This window comes from Buteo buteo, chromosome 16 (assembly GCF_964188355.1).
Source record: "Buteo buteo chromosome 16, bButBut1.hap1.1, whole genome shotgun sequence".
In the NCBI taxonomy this organism is placed as follows: Eukaryota; Metazoa; Chordata; class Aves; order Accipitriformes; family Accipitridae; genus Buteo; species Buteo buteo.
Window position 1 is genome coordinate 14168002 of NC_134186.1, and position 20930 is coordinate 14188931.

General features: G+C 46.9%; 1 protein-coding gene across 1 annotated transcript in view; it reads left to right on the top strand.

Moving 5' to 3' along the window:
• SLC67A1 (solute carrier family 67 member 1) overlaps positions 1 to 20930 on the top strand; it is a 62594-nt gene that overhangs the window by 15564 nt on the left and 26100 nt on the right. The window lies entirely within an intron of this gene.

Genomic DNA, 20930 nt, shown 5'->3' on the forward strand with positions numbered 1-20930 from the left:
GAAGCACTCCCAGTTAGCCCAGCCGGCATCTGCAGGAGGCAGGGCAACGTGCCCTGTAGGGCTGTATCCCGTTTGGGGGGATATGGAGCAGCAGCTCTGGAGGAGTATCGTGTCTCATTGTAATTAACTATTGCTTGGGAGGTGGCTTAGAGAGACACAGACCCTATAGGTTCATCAGAATTATTTGCTTTGCTTTACAAACGCATAAGGGGCTCCACTCTGCTCTCCAGTTGCTCGCTAAAGCAGAAGTGCAGTGATCAGGCTTTCCAGAAATCACTGTGATTTTCTTTCAGTCTCCCACTTGGGGATGTCTAACATGGATTTTCAGAGGATAGGAATTTAGCACTTTTGGAAATCTGGTCTGTTTAAGGTAGTTCAGCATCTGAAAACTTTGAATATTTTTTAGCATCTGAGGTTTTCTTGTTTACTTGTTGTTATAGCAATTGTTGCTTTGATTTTAATTTATTTTTCTTGGTGGAGAGGGGATTATACATCTAATCCTTTGTGGTCTGTCTCAGTCTCTCTGCCTTCTCAGTCTCACTAAATGTTCCTTTATTCTGTGATATTCTAGGCTGAAACTTTTGGACTAATTACTTCTTTACAAAACTTCACTGTGAATCCTTTTGAAATCTGCACCATCTTTATTTTTATGGGATTTGGTTCATTTGTCTTTTACCCCAGGGTATGTGATCTGAGACATATTGAAGTCATTGGAAGTGTTTCCTTTGAGTTTGGTTTTAAATCAAGCTCTGGGTAAAGAAATTTGTAGAGGAAGGAAGGAAACCTCCAGAAACCTAAAAGATTCCTGCAGGATATTTCTTTAAAAAACCCAAATAATTAGAAATCCCCCTGGAAAAGCCATCTGGGGAGCATCTGAGCAATGCTTACTGGAGGCCAGAGTCTTAAATGCTGTTCTCAGACTTAAAAAAAAAAGGGGGGATGAAACACAGTAATGGTTATTAAAGCTGAGGATGCTCATGTGTCAGATATTTAAGCGTACTTCCTACAGAAGCTTAGGAAGGCTCTTTCCTGATATAAAGCTGTTTAACAGATTATCTGTATTGTGTGTGATGGGTTTCTTTCCCTCCCTTTTCCAACTGCCCAGACACAGTTGGATATGAGACAGATGATGGATCGATTCTTCTGGCTGATGTTTTCCAGTGTTCTCCTGGATGTTTCCCAGTCTTCCAGGAATTACTTTTCATGGCAAAAGGAGACCTACTTCTAGACGGACCTATTGATGTTAAGAAAAGAAATTTTGAAACCATTTGTTGAAGAACTCCTTTAGGGTAACCGGAGGAGCCTGTGGTTGGTGACATCAGGCTCATGCCTCACACTGCACCCACACGTGTTCTCATTGCATGCGATTACACGGTCTGGGATGTGTAATTGCCTGATTGTAATCTGTCCACCCTACGAAAGGTTGCATCATTTTGATTTTGCCTGGGTGCTGTTTGGCAAGCACTTTTCAGATGGATTCTCTTGGCCCCTGAAGGATTCATAAAGTTTTTCCTGTGCTTTTGTATAAAGCCTGATTATTATTTTTTGAATTGTTTTCTTTCTTGGGGATGGAGGTTCAGCTGTGGCAGGGAAGAATTTGCAATAGCTAGAAAAGTACATCCGTGGCACAAAGCTGCTCTGAATAGCAGTGGAGCTAAATTGTTTGAAAGGTTTCCAAAACAGAAACACTGCCTTGACTATTACAGCGTCCGGTGTGAGCAAATCCCATTTGCCTTTCTCCAGTTGTGCCAATTCATCCCATTCTGTACCGATGAGAGGCCGGGTGCCCACTGGAAAGGGAAAGCAGTCAAGAGCCATGTGCCTGAGTCACCTACCTCGACCGAACAGGACTCAAGGTCAGAGGATGCAAAAATGACTGCCAAATACCTACCAAGAATAATCCAGCTAGGAGATAAGGCCTCGCCTATCTGCAGGTCTGCCCTGAGAGGGGGACGCAGCAGCGAGCTCGGCGCCGGGCAGCGGCGGCACGCTGTGAGGGGGAAAGCGCAGGAATGCAAATGGCATGCTGTAACGGGGCAATGAAGCCACCTGATGGCACGCCCGGGCACTCTTTTATTGTGGACAAGGATCTACTTCTGAACTTTGGAAATGAGCCATCCAAAAGTAAATGTTTAGTCAGCCTTGCAAGCTATCTGAAATGCATGACGTGCCTGTGACAGGGCTGTTTTATGGGGATGGTGCTGACCGACCTTTGCCAAATGTGATTCTGCTATAAAGAACATGTACATTCAAAAGAGACAGTAAGGTGTGGGTGAAGTTTACTTTTCTGTCCTAGAGAACTGAGCTGTAAGGGAGAAAAGGGAGTCTGCCACTTCTGCAAAGGCTTATAAAGGGCACGGGGGGGTTTCACCATCATGGAGCTTGTGCCCTTCAAAACAAGCCCTGACTGCGGCTTTGGCACAAAACTGAGGGTCGCTGTCAATATTTGGCTTGCAGGCATGAGTGGAGCCACTTGGCTTTGCGTTGGGGCAGGCTTCTTGCTTTGGCCAGGAGCTGCAGCTGTAGCCCGCGAGGGCAGGCAGAAGGCAGAGCAGTGAAAAGTAGAGCTTGGTCACAGCGCTGGGGACGCCAGAGCCACTGGAGCAAATGGGGACGTGCCGTCAGACGCCGAACGGGATCTCCACCCGGAGTCAGTGATCCAGGGGCATGCTGCTAAAGCAGCAACAGCGAGCTGTGGAGTGGGGCAGGGTGGGCCCACGGCAGGGCAGTGGGTGGTGTGGGGAGAGAGGGCACCGGCAACCCAGCACAACAGCTTGGCCAAAGCTCGGTTGAGAGTAGACAGCCAGATCTCCAGGCTTTGGCTGTTGGAGACCTGCAGCTCAGACTGTGTGACAGTTGGGTCTGGAGCCGGGTTTTAGATCATTTGGGAGAAGAGCGAGTTACAAAATGTGGATCTGGGTTCAGGTTACAATTCTGCTCCCCAGGGCTATTCCAGGTGTTCAAATAGAAACTTTTGGCCCAGGCCCATCTCTAATTAGGCATATTCTTTAAAAGTATTTTCCTTCCTCAGCTCCTGTGCCCTTGGCTTGTCTCCACTAGCCCTCTTTGCTGTGCTAGAGCACAGTTTGCTGGGTCTATTAATTGAACTGTTTACACACCTGGTTTCCTGCAAGAATAGACACCTAGCTCCTTCTTTTGAAAAGTCTAGCCCAGAGGCTGTAAACAGGAATTGTGCTATGTCTGGAAAAGCTGAACTGCTGCTTATCTGCACTCCCTCGGGCTGTGGGAGCAGCAGCAGCTGCAGACATGGGTCAGTTGAGCATGGAAACCAGCTTGCACACTCTTCCCACCAGTCCTGTCCTCCCACCCAGCTCAGGTCCTCCAGCAGGTGAGGAGCCACCTTCTTCGCAGGGTTATTCCCTTTTACTGTGACAGGAGGATAACAGGAGGGGCGTCACCTGGCATTTGGGTCAGCTCAGATGTATAATTTGCCTAGTATGAAACCTGGGGGTGTCATCCTGGAGTTATGTCCTGTGCAGGACTGCTGATGGGACCTTTCCTCTCTTTTCATGGCTTTGCCCTCCAAGGTTAGTTTCTGTCCACACTCCCCAAAAGCAGTGGTGGGTTCATCATCCCTTACATTCTTCTAGTTATGGCTGAGGGGCATCTGTCATAAGCCATTGTGGCTCAAAGGATGATTGTGGAAAGAAAAGGTTGGTAAGGCTTGTGTGGTGCAGATCAGATGAAATGGTCCCTCATGGCCTCTTTGGGCTTAAAATGTATAAGCATAAACAAGTGCCATTGCACAACTTTAATTTCAAGGTATAAGAGGAGGAGAAACACAGCACAAAATCATTTGGCTGATGCGGTTGAGGATTTCTGCTTCTGAGTCAGGCAGTACTGGAAAACCCCACAGAGCTTCTTCAGAGGCTGAAACAGACCTTCAGACTCCGCTGGGGAGTCCCTCTTCACACCAGTGTGCATTCTGGACTGCCTTAAAATACGCTGATTTTGTGGACGTGCTGTCTGCTTCTGAATCCCACTTTGCAGCCGTTGTTTTGCTGGGTGACACTGAGTTTTATTTATTTTGCTGCTTCATTTCTTTGCTGAACATCACTTGAATTTCATCTGGAAGATACCAGCTAACCTCTGTGTAAGGCCATGAGTTGGGCGGGCTGGTGTACTGTGCAGTTGGTGGTCCACAGGCTATGGAGTGCGATGCTGATGTGCTGGGCCTTGGCATCTTTAACTTTCTGTACTTCTTGAGGTTTCGGAAGCACTGTTGGTGAAGGCCCCTGGAGGAGTCCCCCCAAGGCAGGCCCTTGGGAAGGGGCATGCAGATGCCTGGGCTGGGAATAGGGAACAGGAAATCAGATGCACCTTAGGGCAAAATTTGCTATCCAAATTCCAGTCCAGCTAGGAATGGAAAGTGCTGCTGTTCCCAAAGCACTGGGATGGACTGGGATTACACCAACAAGCCCCCAAAGGGGACACCAAGTCATCCAGTGGGGAATGAAAGAAGGTGTGATATTAGCTCTTGGGTGCTCATGTTGTGGGAGAACTCCAGCAACATGTCCGGGACCGGCACAGCTCCTAATCACCCAGCAAGCAGTGACTTTGTCATTGAACTTTATGTTGGCATGGATTCCTGCTTGGCTGCTGAGTGTTGGTTATATGCCATAAGTGTTACGAGCTGTAAGGGCTGGGAAATCTCAGCTCTGGAAAGAGGCCCGGAAGGACAAAGGTGGCAGGTACTTTCATCCAGGCTTGCATCAAAACCCTTTGCGGAGGAAGAGGAGAGGGCTTACGCTATCACCCCTCTTACCTTTTCCTCCTGCGTAATCGTGCCCCTCTGCCAAAAAAAGAAATCGGGGCTTTTGCTAGAAACCAATGGCTAGCTGGATCCAGCGTGAAGCAGCATGACCATTCGTGCTGCACTCTGTGCTCCTGCTAATGGTATCAAATCAAGCAGGAAATTATTTTTGGAGCGGCGAAGCATGTTGAAACCCAGCAGAAGGCAGCTGTTTGCGTAACCGGAGTTGTGGGAGAGCTGCCTCCCTTGTTGCCAAGCGCTTGACTTCCTTTACTAGTGAGAAACGGTTTCCCCGCTCCCGGCAGCATGAGCAAATCCCCTTAGGCTTGTGAGGCTGGGCTTGGTCCAGCATCCCTCATTCCTGTAGCGCCTGCTTCACCCCTCTGAAAGTCCCCAGACACTTTTCTGCAGGGGGTTGGAACTACCTGATTCCGACTCCTTAGACCGCTGCTCAGCCCTCTCCTTAAAAACAAATTACCTGCAAAATAAAGGGCTTTGTCCAGAGTTTCAAATGCATTTTGGTTAACTCTCAGCAGAGGTTCACATCTGGCAAATGGCCCATGCTGGAAGTGAAACATTAGTTCTGCCTCAGTCTGAGCATCAGTGCCAAGTTTTTACACCCTGACTGGGTTTCCAGCACCAGTTCAGTGCCCCGGTGGTACCCACAGTATTTGGGCTGCCTTCTCAAGGATGCGTCCTGGCATGTAGCTCCTCTGGCTGCACCTCAGCAGGTCCTTTTCAGTTTGGCTCTTTCAGCAGGTTCCAAGTGTCTAACAGTAGCTTGATTTTTTTTTTATTTTAATTTTTTTTTTTTTTTTTTTTGCGGGGGGAGCATCTTGGCATGCTGCTGCTTTTTCACTCTCTGGCAATACCGTTTGTACCTTTTCTTACTGCTCTGTCACTGCAAACTGGTGCCCAGGCACTGGCCTTGCCTCTTGGAGGCGGCTCAAGCTGCATGTACCTTGATGGACCTCTTATGCAAACAGGTTTGTTTGCTTGGCTCTTATACCCTCATACCAGACCAGAAATAAATCCCTTCAGTCCTACAGTGAAACGTTGTGTCCTGTAAAATAGCATCATTAACGTGGGTTGTAGGATTGCGTTAGCCAGAAAGAATGAGATAAAGCCACGGCTGCAGAGACGGCAATTGACCCGGTGCAGATGGGGCTTAAATTCCTGCCCCCAAAATGCGATGTTTCTGCACAGAAGGGAAGGACCAAGCCAGCGTGGAGAGTTTTCGAAAGCTGCCATGGGGGTATAAAGCCTTTTTTGTTTGCGGACTTATTATGTCATTCCTCGGTCATGGAAATGTCGCCCCAGAAGAAAGACTTTTTCACATTACTGCCTTGTTCTGGAAGAGTCTCTCCCTGATTATTCATGGCCACTGACTCCTTCAGCCATGTGCCACTTTCCTAAGGGCTGTAGGGTGGAAAGAAATTCCCTGGCGCAGTGAAAGGCAGGAAAAAATCCAGTGCACCCAAACTGAGTCAGTCTGAAGTATTTATGGCTTCCCAGTTGGGTAATTAAGCTCTCATGCAGCCCAGTTATGGTTAGAAAAGGTGTCTGTCCTGCACCGGGTTGAAGTTTGTTACCGTTACATGAGTGTACATTGGCAATGAAACCCCAGAGCTGGGGTGATGAGCAGGGCTGTTTCCATACTCTAGAAAAGTCTTGGTGAAGTAGATTAAAAATTAATTTTAAAAAAAGCTGTTGTTTCACTTCATAGTAACCTTTCAACATAAGCACTTGATGGTTTCTGCACGGTTTGGTAATAGATGATGGAGACTTTTATTTCTACCTGTCCCATCCATGCCTAGGATTGCAGCTGTCAAATATTTCACTGTCCAGGGCTCTTTAGTGTCTCCTGGTTTTAGTTGCAAATCCAATTATTGTCCCCTTGCCATTTAATTGCTCCCTGTGGCATCGCTATGCCCTGCATCTTCGGGTTTGCTTCCTTTGGCTTGGGAGGGAGGCAGGATGGGGTGGGTGAGCCCTCAGAGACCTCCCAGGTCCATCCCGCCTGTGCTCCCTGCCCTGCCTTCCAGCTGTGTTTCTTTTCTCTGTGGTGCTAAGCTGACCCTTTGTTGGCCTACGTCTTTTGTGCCCAAACGAGGGGGTTAAAGAAAAGCAGTGGAAACCCCCTGTTTGGTGGCTGCTTTAACTGGTCCCTCGTGCTTTGCCTGCTCCAAAGCCATCCTATGGTCTACAGTGCTTCAGCCCAAATTTCTTGGTACTTAAACTGAAGCGTTTATTAAGTTGTACCCCAAAAGGGAATCACATTTCCTGACAATAAAATACTATCCATCCCATAAAATGAAGTTAGTATGAGCCTTAGAGGCTAATATTCCTGCAATGCAAAGGAAGGAAGCAGCTGCAGAATTTGAGGAACAGTATACTAAATTAATCTTTTTGAAACCACTCAGGTAAGTCCTGTTTCCTCAGATGAATGCCATAGTTATGTCTGAAGCGGTGCCTCTATTTCTCTGCTGATATTTTACCAAAGGGTAGCTGTAGGGAAGGGTTTAATTTCTTTTGTTGCCTTATCTCTGGGAACCACTTCAGTTCCGTTTCAGTGACGTTCTTGCGAAGCGTAAGACTAAAAAGGGTATTATTGTCTCTTTGAACTGCCTTTTGCTCTGAGGAATGAGGATATAATTGTAACATAGGAAGGACAAACCGAACATGTTCAGGCTTGTCCTGCCTGATCTTTCCAGTTTCTTTTCTTTTTTTTTTTTCCCTTGCAGCTAGCACTCATGATTGGGATTTTCCAACCGATAAAGTCTTGGCTAGCCTAGGGGCTAATATGCTCATAGCTAAACGAGCTCTCTGGACGGCTGGATGTGCGGTTTCTTTTGATGCCAGCCAAGACCAGGGTTGACCACTTTATTTGTGTTCACCACCAGAGCATCAGTCTCTCACTGTTCTTGTCTGCAGGATGAGCGCAGAGAGAGTCTTGGGCAGATGGCTTTCATATTCTCTCTGGGATAATTTTTTTCCACATGTTTAGTGATCTTTTGGTAGTTTCTTTTTCAGTCATGTTTGGATTTTATGAGAAATAGGTCTGTGGAAGAAATTAAAGGCAAATATTAACTGTACTTAACCCAAAAAGAACATCCCTAAAGCCTTCAAATCGCATAGTGTTTTGCTTTTAGGATATCTTATTATTAGTGTAGTTGAAATAGAGGGTTTGTTGGCTATATCTGTAAATACAGTAAGTTGTGCTTAGTTTGTGTCATTTAGTAAAAAATTTGCCTTCGAGGCCAGTTTAACTACTAGCCTTGATCTGAAGCAAGGATTAAAGGTAAAGATGTTGGTACTAAACTCATACCACCTTTTTTTTCCTCAACTGCTGTTATCAGAGAACTTACTAAAGAGCAATGAATTTCAAGTCCTTCCCTGCTGCTAATGCATATCTCTGCTCTATGGCTGGGCTCTTTGTACTGGGTGCTGCCACTTTGATGGGGATTGGCAGCCATCATATTTACACTGCTGATGTTGGGCCCGATCCTGTAAACCATTTTCAGCTCTTACTGACTTTGCGTCTTTTCCATGATGCCCCCGGCTGATCTTTTCCAACCCCATTTCCATGATGCCCTCAGTGCAGCTGGGACTACGGCATTTCTCGCTAATTCCTCAGGATCTGCATGACTTGTTTTACTTTGACCCTGTGGTTTTTACTCAGTCCTTCCTCAGACAAGTTTCCACTGACTCAAATTCATGCTTTAATTGAGTCAGGGCTCCAGGATGCGTCCCTGGGGCAAAGCCTGTTTCTAGGGCAGTTGGTTCCCGTGGAGCTGGGCCAGCCAACACTGGCGCGTGATGGCAAGGCTCCTCGGGAGGAATTCTTGGAACAGTAATAGGGATGTCACACACTTCCAAAATCTGCATACGTGAGCTCCCATCGATGGTGCTGCAATACGCAGTGCTGGTGCTGCGTTGTCAGGGTGCTGCAAGACTCAGCGAGTTGTGGGTTCCCGTTGCATTGGTGTTGTGGCTGGGCCACCAGAAAAGGCTTTTGGGGGATCCAGGGAAAAGAAAGAGGAGAGAAAAAGTGTGGTCCGCGGGTGTGAGCACTAAACTTGCATGTGAGAGACTTGATTTTTAAGGCTTGTTTTCCACCATGATCTATCTTTATGGGACCTTACCGGCACACTTAGGTGTTCTGTGCTTCATTTCCCTGTGAGTACACACAGGGTGTTTGCATCACCCTCACCCACAGGGATGTTATGAAGATAAATTGTGAAATTTAAAGTGTGAGTTTTTCAGCTGCTACTGCATTAGGTCTGTCTCTGTCTGTAACAAAGGAAAACTCTATATAAGGACTTTTATGAGGACTGATGTGGACCCAGGTCTGGAGATCCTTGTACTTTGGACACCCCAGTATTTCCCTGGTGCTATATAGATGTACGTCCAACAGGCTTGGCAGCATTTGGAAGTCCATGTTTTCATGTTTTTGCCCTGCTGAAAATAAAATTGAAGTGAAACAAAACCGCACAATTCTTTTTCATTGTGCACTGAAAAGAGAAAAAACAACAACCCGCTAGTCACCTCAAAAGGTAAATAATTTCCTCATCAACAGTTTGTCTGTTTATGTGGACCTCTTTGGTGCACTGAAAGCAGCCAGCTCTGCAAGGGTCCAGGATATCACAAGTGCCAGTCTAAAATCATCGTCGCTGCTGGCCACTAAAAAACACGGCCCATTGCTGCCTTGCGTTACCTGGTTGTAGCATCTAAAATACAGGTGTTTCCTAAGATGTCCTGCCAATGAAGTGTGTGGCCTCTGGGTCTTGCAGCACCAGATGGCTTGAAATGTAAATCTTCTAGGTACAGCAACCCTGCAGTGTGCAGCGGGCCAGCACTTCACTCACTGGAGCTACAGAAATGTATAATCGGAGGTTTCCAAACTCCTCTGCAGACAGCTGGTGGCTCACACACTGCTCACCCCTCCTTGTTTCCAGCTGCTAATTTGCAATTAAACACGACTCAAAATACAGTAAACACTGCTCACAGTTTTCCGTGCGAGTCCGTCAGGTCGCTTACAGTTGCTGTCACTTGATGGTGAATGGAGCAGGCTTCTGCCGTGAGCGTGTGGCTGGGTGGAGAGGCTGCCCGTGAGGCTGCCTAAGATGTGGTTCCCACCGAGCGCTCCTGTAAATACCAGTTCAGCATAATGCAGCTGATACTAACTGGCATCCCTGTAGGTGGTCTCTGTAGTGGGGCCAAGATGAAATGTGGTGCAAAGAATGAAGCGCTTTTTCTCCCTAAGGGCAGAGCACCTCCAACTGAGAGCAAAGGTGTGTTAGGCAGAGCTCAAGATGCAACTGCTGCATCAGGTCTGCAGGGAAAGGATGTTCTCGTTCAGGGCTTCGGCAATGCCAGAATCCACTGAAATATGCAAGATGCGTGGAAGACCCTGCAATTACATTTGACTGGTATGAAGTACATTAAATCTGTTTTCAATTCATTGCTCCAAAAAGTGCAAGCAAATTCAGTTAATATTGAATGTACTTTTAAACTGAAATAAATTATTTTCTCCTATGCCAAACAAAGTAGTTGAATATACATCATTCAGTGCAAAGTTCCTTAGCTGTTCCTTGGCTAGTGTTTGTCCTGCAACCTGTGCAGGGGAGAAAACTACTACAATTTGCAAATATGAAACACAGAACAACCTCCTTTCTGAATATATTTAACGTGCAGAAACCACCATCATTATGGGATGAGGGAAGCAAAATACTTAATTGGGGGACTTCAGTAAATATAGTAACAGTGAGACCACTCCTGGTTTGAGTGTACAAAGCCTGCCCAAGCAGGCAAACTGTGCACCTTTAATTAATGCTTTCACCCATTATTGAAATGGAGTGACTCATTGTTCTCATGCAGTTGCCTTCTTCTGGGGTCAAACTCTTCATCGAAACAGCTGCACCACAGCCCTCAGGCTCTGTCTTTGCTGGAGAAAGGGTTGTTTTCAAGGGGCCTGTTGTGCAACCAAAGAGGTTGGAGTGGGATGCTGGAAAGTCTTCCACCTGACGTGTCAAATGTTTTATTTGTGACTTTTGGGTATTAGTGTTCCAACATTGCTTCCCGTACAAAATTAGTCCTAATGTGTCCTATGTCATTAAAAGGTCTTACTAGACAAAAGGTGCTGGAGCCCTCGATGTAGTACGGCAAGATTTTTCACACCTTGAGGTAGGAGGTGTCGGCTGCCGCTACTTGTTCCAAGGCACGGTCGGTCTGCGCCGTACCTCTGGTAGGATGCTGCACATACAGTTACTTACCTCAAGGTAAAGTAGCAACTTGTTTTGCCAGGGATTACCTAGCTTGAAAATGTCACTCACGTGAATGCGGTCCTGGTAAGAGATGAAATCTAAGTGTCAGACTTGGCTAGTCAATGATTTGGCTATTTACCTTGTTAGCCTTTGGGTGTGGGGTGTGGAGGGAGCCCTTCCTTTTGCGTGACACAAGGATTGCTCTCTTGGATCATTGCAGTAGCCTTGCCAGCGTCCTGCTTGTAAAAGGGACTGGCAGAGGAAGAAGCTCAAGTCCCTTGGTGGGCTGATGCTGGGACACCTCCGAGCGTTGGCAAAATAGGTAGTTGCCTGCGGCATCAGGCTGTCTGCCCACAGTCCTGTTGTCTACTCGCCTGTGCCAGTGGCAAGAAGGCATGCTCGTTGAGGGAAGCCAGAGCATCTGGCGTCTGTGTCTGGTTTTGGAAGGTGGGAGAGGTCCTCTTGGAAGTAGCAGTCACTGCTTGTCTCCTTAGTGCCAGCAAAGGCAGCGGTCCTGGCTCGCCAGAGCTCTCTTCAAGCTTTCTTTCCCAGCCAAATCCTACCCCTTCCCCTCACAGGAACTACCCGGACCCCACCCCTCATCCTTGGGCAGCAAAATTCAGCTCTGCCTACGCATTGCTTTGAGCCAGCTCTGAGTAAGCAAGTGCATCACGATCGGTGAGAGGTAACAACTCCAGCCAGTGCCAAACTTGCAGATCCTCCAAAGCCACCGCCATGAGCTGAGAGACCTGACGTGCTGGGAGTGCAGCCCAGGTTACTATAGCAAATCCTCAACAGTTTCCTGCCCAGCTGAGTCTTTCGGAGTCTGAAGCACTGTAACCTCATAAAAGCTAGAAAAAGCTTGAACTCATTCAAAGATTATTTCACACCACCTACAGTACTCTATGAAGTCAGACATGCTGTAACATATGATTAACGATGCGTTTGGTGGTGAGTCACTGGGTAGTCTAGCAAGCACTGCTCACCTTCTAACCAATCTGTGCGTGGGAGTCCTTACCCAGCGACACACCCAAACTGAGCATTTTAATAATTTACTGCATTCTGAGCTTGGAAGGGCAGTTTTTGTTGCCTAATTAAAAAAAAAAAAAAAAAAAAATTACTTAAAAGCTTTGCTACCCGTTAGGGAACAAACCTCCACCATGAAGAAGAAGCAGGTGGGGAGGACCCCTCCAAAATTATTATTACTTTGTATGGTTGGAGTATCCAAGAAAAAGACTGAGAAAAATCTGCATTTAAGAGATGGAGGATTGCATCTTTGTGTTGTATTAAACAGTCACTTGATAAGATACATGAACGTTTCTTGGACTGAAATGTAGCATTACTCTTTCCCAACTGAGTGTCCCAAGCGCAAAGTGAGAGTTGTGGTTAGTCTTATTTATTATCTATTATTATTATTTATTATTATTTATTATTTTTCCTGCAATCCTGAAAATTTCCCTTCTCTGTTCGCTTGCTGTTTCTTTCATGCTAATTCCTAATGTTTGATTAGTTGAGCACCAAGCCGATGGTTTTGTGTAATAGTCTATGATAGTCCAAAGGTCTTACTCCTGAGTAATAATAAGCAGTTCAGAAACCATAATTTCATATATGAATTTAAGACTTGTTTCCCTGCGTGCGTTACTTCAAATGTAATCTGCGCTGGCTTTCAGCTGCCATGTCATTGCTCAATCTCTCAGCCCTGGAAGGGCCGCATGCAGTTCCCCACTGACTGCTCTTTTCCCCAGTACTCTTCTTAGTCGCATATCCTCAGCAAACCTTCTTACCTCACTGCTGCTCCAGATTGTTCACAGATAGATTGAACAGCACATGTCCTGGCCTCACCGGTGGGATGCCTCTGTTGTGAGAACTGACCGCTAACACCTACTTTCTGATGCCTATCTTGACCTGTCCCAGCTCATCCAGTATTAGCGCTGCTGGGATCAAAGCCAGATGTTGCAAGCCCCCATTCAGGGAGTGCAGCTCATACCTGGTCCTTGTCTAGACTCTTCCATTTCCAGACATACAGGGTGATGCTGTGGAGCGTGAAGCAAGCAACGCTTTAGCCAGCCAGCAGGCTAAAATCTTTTGGGGAGTGCAGCTTATTCCCCCATTTGTTATAAATGCATGTAAATGTGCAGGTGTTTGGTGCACTGAGATGCCAGTGGGACTGTCTATGCCGTGTGATAGGGAAAAGCAATAATCACACGTACAAGTGCAAGCTTTGAATTAACAAAATGCAGTATTTTGAAATAGGGTGTTTTACCAGAAAAGAGCACACAAGAATAAATGATACTTGAAATTAGTGGCAGATTATGGGCAAAGCATGCAAATCCACCCACGTCTTAATGAAGCGTAACTGATATGCCTCTTCCGGCAATTAGCCGAGTTCCTCCGAAGAGCGCTGCGTTGGATCAGGCAGCAGGATGGGCTGGCACGGGCAGGCTGTTCCAGCTGCCTGGGAATTAGCATCCTGCCACAACCACCCCCTTCACACCCGGGCGGTGGGAGCTGCCGCGCTTGAGCTGGGGCTGCGGCAGGGGCCGGTTAGTTCGAGCTGCTTTTCGTTGCTGGGATTTTCTCTGCAGCAGGCGTGCACGGGGGACGGATAGCTTTGTTGCTGCAGAGCGCCTGATGGTCAGCCAGCCCCATCTGTTCACACAGAGCACTGCTTACATAGGGACCTCTGCCAAAGGAGGATTTTCCCTGTGGAAGAAGCCCAAGTGTTTTTATTCAATGCCCTGCACTGACCTGAAGTGCTGCTTCTGCAAGGTTGAGTGTCAAGTCCCACCAGCAACCTTCCTTGTGCTGGGCTGGTGACACACACAGGAGCAAATGTCCCTTAAGAGAAGTTAAGTCACAGGTAGCTCCCGTGACTTTTGGGATGGCTGTGAACCCCTGGCCCCATCCCACGCCAGCACATGACAGCTCTGATGTGCCTCTGCTCTTGCACTCCTGGCTCTTTGCCCTGCTAATGCACCAGTGCCAATCTTCAGCATCCCTCCCTCGCCCAGTTCTGACGGAAACGGGTGATGCATGATGCCCATGCCCCCCTTCATCTTTTTTTCCTTTCCCACCACCCGGATTTTCCAGATGTGGCTGCCACTAGAAATAAGCAGTTGAATGAGCACTTGTCCGCGGGTGACTCATTCTCGCCCTGTGAGGGGCTCCTTGGAGGGTGCAGACGCAAAGTCTCACCACTTCCCTGGACAGCCTGCGATGATGTCAAGTTCACCGGAGTGAAAAAGAGCCTCCTGCTTTCCCTGAAGCAGCAGCAGCCAACTTCTGCTGCTCCTCATCTAAAACATATGTGGCAAAAAGGATACGGTGGCCATGGTTTCCAGTTGCATCAGGGCAGTGAACTCCCTCCTTCCCCTGCTGATGCATGGGCAGGGGTGGCCATCCGCTCAGGTTTTACATTCTGTCTCTAGAGAAATCCCAGGCTCCCAGTGAAATAATAGGAAAATTGCAACCAAAGGAGTCCCACTGAGGGGCTACAGTGAAATATGGGTGATTTATCCCAGGCTATTTGTCCTGCCTCTTGTGAAGTACCTTCTACCTGACCGCAAGGAAGCAAGTGAGAAAGGGCATCTTTCTCTGGCACATGTCCCTTGGAGGCTGTGTTTGTTCCCACTTGGGATTTAACACTCCTTCCGCTGGCATTAACCTGTGCTCCTCATTTCATGTACCGTTTTCACATGGGCATTTGCTTGGACAGGAGACCCAGTGGGAAAGACTCATGCCATGTTTATTCATGCCTTTGTGGGATGTTTTTTTCATGAGGACAGGGAGTAGGAACTGCAGAAAGGAAGGTTTGGGGTTTTTTTTGTTTTCCTCTCAAAAGCATGCTTAATGTGATGGATGGTACTGGCTGCCCTTCACTGGCAGGGCTGCCTTGAAGCCTGCTGAACGCGGGGCTGTCTAGGTTCATTTGTGTTATAGTGCCATTTCTTGCCCTGGGCTGTGGAAGCCAGACTATGTCTGTACATTTTCCTGAATGTCCGAGGAAACGTGTGAAATTTTTTGAGGCTAAATAAATCTATTTTTGTTGAGGGGTTTGTGGTTTTGTTTCTTTTAAGAAGCTTTGGTGAAATTTTGTGCTTGCTTTTTTTGTCTTTAGGAGGAATCTTAACAACATAGACCAGACCATGATGGGTCAAAGATGAAATACATTCAGCAAGCATTGTCAAGGTAGTAAAACAAAGTTCCTTGAACAAAACCATCAGTGATTTACAATGAGTTATGCACTAAGTTTATGCATCACTAAGTTATCAGGAACACAGTGGCCACTGCTCACTTTCTTATGGACCCAAAGCTGTTTACTGGAGAGCATGGTTTGGTGTCATGGTTTCACCTGAACTTTTTTTTTTTTCACCTCACTTTTTTGCTTTGCTTTTCTTTCTAACTCACCAGCTGTTTTTCACCCATAGCTGCCCCTCTAAGGGTGTAAGTGGATGAGTGGATAGTGTGGCCGGACCACAATCAAAGAAATATTTTGAGAGTCCTTTCAGAGCTCTTTCAGGAATCTGGGCCAGCTATGAATGCCGGCTTTATGCAGTGCTGTTTTGAAGTAGGAGTGAGTCACTAAAAAACAATTTGTGCTCTCTCCATGTTCAACTTTGACTTTATTAAGAAAAAGAGAAAGAAAACAAACACAATCCCATTCACTGCTGAAATACGCATTGATCCTTTAATCCTCAGGGAATTGTTGGGAACTGCTTCCTCCTGAAAAGAATTGCTGTATTGACGCAACATTTAATTGTGCAATTACACACGCGCGTTTTTCTCCTGGGCTTTGCAGAGCGGGGCTCTGTGGCTGGAATGCTAATCAGAAAGCGATTGATACCATCTCGTGGCACACACAGCCTGAATGCAGCCTCCCAGCGGGCAGCAACCCCTAGGTACTAGGTACATCCATGGGTCCGTCCCAGCCTTTTCAGGCAGGAAACCAAAGATGGGAATCGCAGCACAGCAAGGCCAGAGCAAGGACTGGAATTTGGGCTGGAGCCCAAAACTGTATCCTGTATTGGTTTGTTGTAGCTTTCCCTGGTAGAAGCGGGAGGCTCCGGCGCCCGTCCCTCCTCAGCAATGCGTGGGGGCTGTGCCTGACAGGTACCGGCAGGACCTCTGTTCAAAATGCCTCGTCTGTGAGCTGAAAATATTACCGGCCTGAAAATGCCTGGTCAGCGGGTCTCTCCTGCTCCTGCGCCACTGCATGATCTCCACATGATGCACATGCCTTTGAATTTTTCATGGAAGTTTTGCTGAAAGCATTGCTTCAAAGCTACTGGGAAATGCTCCACACGTGTTTGTACATATATATGTATGTATATACAACCACACATATTTGTTTGGCCAGGCTCCACTTTCCAAGAGCTGCACTTGCTGTAAACTTCACCAGATTTTTCTGATGCTTCATGCGTGCCACCTCTGACTTCAGGGGTGTGTGACACTTAGGGCAGAGCCGCAAAAAATCACTTCCAGGAGCTGGGCAGCTTCTGGGAGCCCTTGCTGTCACCTCTCTGACTGTGTCACTTCTTGATTCAGAAACTGAACCCTGATTGCACTCGTTTGCCTCATACTAATTGACCCTGATGGGAGCAGCTTGCAAAGTGACGTAGAGCATGTCCTTGCTTTGCGTCACCTGGGAAGCATGCTGCACATTGGGATTTGCAGTTACCTGCAAGTAAATACAGAGGCTGGTTAAGCATTAGGTGGGAAGAAATGCAACTGCCCTCCAGCTGGCTTTGAATGCTAATATTTTCTTGGGGTTTAATCTCTTTACCATGACATTACTATTAATGGTTTCATCATCAATTCTGCTTTCCCACCAGCATTAAGGATGGAGTTTCCAGATGGGCAATCCTAGCTGTCAGCCACCTTATCCATGTCCCTTATCCATGGCCACAGGCTTCCAAGTGAGCCTTGTGTCTGGCCACACCATCGGTCCTGTGGCAAGTGTGCTCTGGGCCAGCCATCCCACTTTTTGAAAGCCTTTCAAACTCTTTTAATGGATGCTTTTAATGAATCCACCACGCTTGCTTAATGGCCTCAGGAAAATGAAAAGGAGAGGTTTTTGTTATGCTGTTAAGCAGTGTTTGGCTGATGTTATGGGCTCCTGGCCTCCAGGTCCTTCTGCTCATGTTTTCTTCTTATTTCTCTGAAAGTCTTAAGTTGGGGCAAGCTGTGGCTGCTCCTGTTGGCAGAACCTAGCAAAAACTAGTCCTCCTCTGAGTTCAAGTGTTAGCTCCCTGCAGCTGATTGCTTTGCACCCTCCTGGCAGCAGGACCTTGGGGCACGTCTGCCCATGCAGGACAGGACAAGGAGCTATGTTCCTCCTTTTCATGGCAAGGCTGAAAACACACAAAGAAGACCGGGCAGCTGTGGTCTTAGCTGACAATCTGAGAGGAGATTCGCTAGCAGAAAACCCCAGCAGAGAGCAAGGAAGGTTGCTGGCAAAAGTCAGGAAGGGACTCTCTCTCTAGATGCAAGAGAAGCAAAAGAATTGTAACGTGCTGAAGTACACAGATAAAGTTACCTGACTTATTTTGACCATAAAGCCCAGGACGGTAAAGGCTCTTAACCTCTATTAATCAGCGAGAAGCTGGAAAAGGCAGCACAACGATCACAGCTGCCGAAGCTGCTGCACCCTTTTGCTCCCTTTAATTTAATTGTATTAGTCCTGCCCGCGTCCTTTGTTCTTCCGCCCCACTCAGGAAATCTGCTGCTGGTTTTGGCAGGGCTCGCTCTAGCTCCACATGGCTGGTTTGCGGACAGCCAGGAGGGATGAGAGGGAAGGCAGGAAGGGGAAGAGGATGGGAAAAGGTCCCACGGGAGCAACCTGCTTAATGTGCCTCATTTGTCTTAATAGTGCCACCATGTCCCTTCCTGGTGAAACTTCCTCCTGATAAGCCAAACAGGCAAACCTGAATGTAGAAGAGCTTCCACTGATGTCAGCGGAGGTGATATTTCATGCTTAAATCTTAAAAAACAAATGACAAGTGCCAGTGAGCCAAGTCTTGCGCAGCAGGAACTGCCAACCCAGCGATCGCTCCTACCCCTAGCCTCCCGCTCCACCGAGGGGTCAGGGTGTCTCGCCTTTAGCTTGGCTGTTCTGGCTTGCACCACTTGTTCCTCATCAGACTGGTAAGAAAAAAGAGCAACAGCTTAGCCCTGAGCCCATCACTTCCTTCACATGCAGAAAAGGGTCCAGCAAGCACAGCAGAGGAATTATCAGTGCTAACCCCCAGCTGGTTTCTCTGCTGGTGGCAAGAGCATTGCTGTACCCCTTGCCAAAGCGCTGTTCCTCGGGGCCGCTGTGGGGCGCAAACCCTCCCCTGCCCTCCTGCTGCTTGCTGGACTCCTCCAAACTGCCACCGCCTGCTTCCCACCCGCTTCTGCAGGGCTGCAGCAATCCTCCCAGCGGCATCCAAGGACGTGGGCAGCGTTTTCCCCATCGGCAGTTCACACGGAGCAGCTCAAGCTGAGGATCCAGCAGCATCATTGCAACTTCATCAGTTTCCCCAGCAAATGCGTTGGCCTCCAGTCTCCTGTCAGCATCATTGCAAGAATACTGCCAGCTCAACCCACTGGCATTTGTCTTCCCTGCCGCCAGAAATAATGATTCAGCACAGGCACACTGGTTTTAGCACTCGTGTTCCTTTACACGACAGTGTAAATATTTGTGTGTCTTCATAGAACAGGAAACGACAATGTGTGCAGTCTCTTACCTACCCAAGCCCCAGAGCAATCCTCACAGGGGTTTCGGAGGTGATGATGTGTCAGGAAAGCTGCCCTGCGCTGCTGCTTTGTAAAGCAGTTGCCTTTCACTGTAGGAGTAGGAGGATGCATCCCGCCGATGCCATACCAGAGGGGTGGCACAGAAGGTGTCGTCATGCGTAATTCATGTGTTGTAATGGAAACATCAGAAAAAAAGAAATGAAGATACATCAGAAACACTTTAATGACCTGCTATGTCGATATGGCATTTTTATGACCCTTGGTTTTACTTCATCTTTCTTAAACAAGCAAACAAACAAATGCAAGCGGTGGTTTCCTGGACACAGATGCATTGTCTCCAATTCCAGAGTTCGACTGTGCCAAAGGACAAGATAGTGGAGCAGCTAACCCAAGGGTGTACCTTCGTCATCTTTCCATCAAGGAATGAGAATGCTTAATATGTGGGAAAAGATGAAGCACTTACATAAAACTGTGGTTAAGGAAAGGGATTTTCAGATGATTTTAAATGCTTCAGGCTTGTCTGGGAAACACGATTTTGAGCTCCGTATTTTACTGGATTTCTCTGACTGCAGAGTCCAGCTGTACAAAATGCCACAAATCCATTACAGCAAACCCGGGTTTTCCCAAATATGTAAAATGTCAAGGTTCTCCTCTCCCTTTCACAGCAATGAATTATCAGTTATATGCTTGCAGTGAAGTAATGCATCATTCGCTTACTTAGTTTTATAGGGGGATCCTTCCCTCATTGCTTGCTGTAATTCTTCTTGGATCTGAAGAGTAAAACATATTTACATTGGCTTGTGGAATTCTGGAAAACCTCAAGAAAAAATAGGACCGGAAAGGAAGTTTTTCTGTCCGGTGAAAATTTTTGTGATGCATTTTTTCCATATCAGAACAAAAGCTTGAAATATAGAACCCCCCCAAAACATAAAGCCAGCTGCAGCTTCTTATTCTGATTACTTTATCCTTTCTATTTTCTTAGTAAATTTACTTTATATTGCAATGCAAAGTAGAAATTCCGGATTCCTTGAATAAAAATTTGGGTCCACAAAGTTGATTTCAGTAGTCTGGGAACTGTTTGGCAGATAATATTAAATCAGAAAGTGGCAATCTGCTGCACTAAAAATAAAAAATAATGATCCAGTAAATGACTAATTTTGTGGTCCGGGGTAATTAGCGGAACAGCTTGGCGGATGGAAGGCAGCAGGTCTAAATTACTGTACTAAGTCCATTTGCAGGAAGATATTATCTGACTTTGTTGTTATTAATAATAATTAATGAGAATTAAAATATTCAGCTGGGATTTTTGCTGTTGCTATTAGAGGCAATACATGTGTATATATGTGTATTTGCTCTTTGATGCTTTTCTTGGTTGTTTGCATCTCAATCCTTGACTGTCTTGTTCTGGGACGTTAATAATACTCCAGAAATTACTGAGACCACACCTTTGTCTAGCATGGAGGAAACTTGAGGCTTTTACAATTAGTGCTGCTGGTTATTCCATGAAAAACATATGCCATGATCTGACAGGGAAAGCAGCAGTAAGAAGTCAGGCAGTAAGCAGTCCTTTATCAGTCAGCTCACAGGGAGCATCAGTCGGCGGCACGCAGCTCGCTTTGCATCTTGTTTTTGCAGCACAGGTTGCTGGGGATGCAGGGGCGGCACGGTCACCTCCGGGGCTGCACGGACCTGCACAGTTCCAAAGCCTTCTCTGGTGAAACCCAGTCATTACTTTGCTGAGGTCCTAGGTGCTTAAATTTCAGAGCCACTAGGACACCATGATGGTCACTTAGTCTTGTGCCCCTCTGTGACACTGGCCTTCGGTGTTTCCAGTGGGCATTCCCACCCCAAACCCGTGTCCTGCGGTAGGCTTTAAGCACATGTTTTACGAAATCCTTCAACTAACAGGGTTCCCATGATGAGGGAGACTTTTAATGAGCTGGTTTAGTGGATAATTGCTCTCACCATTAAAAACAAAACACACTTCTCCCTTTGTTTTCAGCTTGACTCTCCTGAGTTTCAGTCTTCCAGCCCTGGACTTTGCTCCACCTGTGTTTGGCAGAGTTAAAGCCCTTCAAGTCTGAAATCCTCCCACATGCTCTTAAAGACTAGGAGGAGTCATTTCCTAATCTTCTCTTTTAAGAGGACTGTGA